This window comes from Rhea americana, unplaced genomic scaffold (assembly GCF_003343005.1).
Source record: "Rhea americana isolate MKP2758 unplaced genomic scaffold, rheAme1 scaffold_676, whole genome shotgun sequence".
Taxonomy (NCBI): Eukaryota; Metazoa; Chordata; class Aves; order Rheiformes; family Rheidae; genus Rhea; species Rhea americana.
The window spans coordinates 36,180-38,250 of record NW_028186841.1 but is presented as its reverse complement, the minus strand read 5'-3'; positions in this window follow the sequence as shown (position 1 = coordinate 38,250).

The window sequence follows — 2,071 nt, the reverse complement described above, 5'->3', positions numbered from 1 at the left end:
TTTAAAATATCAAAAGGACAACATGCACTAGGAGTGGAAAGAAAAGAGGTTATATGCCGAATTGCAGGACCCCGCACAAAAAGACAGCTGAGGGGATTCTTGGGAATGGCAGGATTTTGCCRTATATGGAKCYCTAATTTKSKGCTGATAACTAAACCTTTATATGCAGCCCTAAAGGGTCCAGGAGAATGGTTAGAGTGGACCCGGAATGCCGTGCTAGTTTTGATGAAATAAAAAAGAAATTGATGGAAGCTCCATCATTGGGACTCCCAGATATGGCTAAACCCTTTCAACTGTATGTGCCTGAGCGGCAGCAGGTGGCCTTAGGAGTAATGACCCCAGTGCTTGGTAGCTGTAAAAGATCAGTGGCCTATTTTTCTAAATAATTAGACGAAGTAAGTAAAGGATGGCTGGCCTGTCTCCGGGCTATAGCAGCCACCATCTTATTAATACAAGAAGCTCGYAAATTGACTCTGGGACAGCCCTTAACTGTTTTTGTACCACACGCAGTATCAGCAATTTTAAATCAAAAGGAGCATCACTGGATTTCCCCGAGCAGATTGGTAAAATATCTTGCTATGTTTTTGGAACAAGGAGATATTACCTTAATGGTGGTACCGACCTTAAACCCTKCTACCTGGTGAAGAGCAAAAAGAGTCACTGCATGACTGTTTGGCCACTACAGAGCAAGTATATTCCAGCCAGTCCGATTTAAAGGATGAACCTTTGCAGAACCCAGATGTGGAGCTATATACAGATGATAGCAGCTTTGTACAGAATGGAGGGAGAAAGGCTGGATATGCAGTGGTGACTCAATGGAAAGAAGTAGAAGCTAAACCATTGCCACAAAACACCTCAGCACAAAAGGCTGAAATCATTGCCCTTATATGAGCCCTTGAAATCAGAGGGCCAAAGAGGAAACACATATACTGACTCAAAGTATGCCTTTGGGGTAGTTCACGTTCATGGAGCAATTTGAAAAGAAGGAGGNAACATCCAAATTTTTACAGATGAAATGGGAATTACGCACTCCATGGAGACCCTAGTCTAGAGGTGAGGTAGAAAGAATGAACCAAACGCTTAAAAGACATATTTCTAAACTGTGTCAGGAAACCCATCTTAAATGGGTAGATGTATTACCAATGGCCTTGATGAGAATAAGAATAACCCCAAGAATAAAAGAGGGAGTAAGCCCTTTTGAAATACTTGACAGGAAACCTTACCCAATTAATGAAATAGGGGGATGAAGTGATCAAACACATGTAAAAGGGGAAGAAATGTTGAGACAATATTTATTGTCTTTGTCTCAGGTACTAACATCTTTAAATAGGTACCTTAATCAATGTACCCCCCTTTCCATTGGATTCTCCTGTGCATGACTTCAAGCCTAGGCATCTAGTTTATATTCGGACATGTAAAGAAGAACCACTAAGAGAAAAGTGGAAAGGACCTTACCTGCTGAGGGAATAAGTTCCTGGACCCTTACCTGCTGAGGGAATAAGTTCCTGGACCCACTCTTCCCGAATAAAGAAGGCACCTATGAATGATTCGTGGACTGCCTCTGCAATTGATGAATTGCACTTGGAAAACCGAACTCTCTGACATGGAATTAGAGTGCTCTTAAGTGTTATTAGGTGTTATTTTACATTCTGATACTATTGTCAGTAATAGATAGAGCTGATTTATAAGATTATTGATYTGTTTAATTTAATTTGTTTGCTAAGATGGAAAATGAGGACACTGTTAATTTTGTTATGCATGCTCACTGGTACAACTAACCTGATTCTGTAGCTTATAYGGGCCTTCAGAAAAAGTGACTCAGATTACTGCTTGCTTCTCTATTCCCCAAATCTCCCAGATTACCCGTGCCATGGGGAATACTTAGAATTAACTTAACATCCATGTGAGAACAATTGAAGTTGTTTAAATGAGACTTGCTAGATAAGTGATATTATCAGGTCTCAAAGGGGGGAATTRTTGGAGCAACGCTGTGAGAAAAAYCTTGCARATAGTTAACAAGACTCAAGGAGAAGGGAGAGAGAAAAACAGTACTGCAAAGGATAACCAGCTC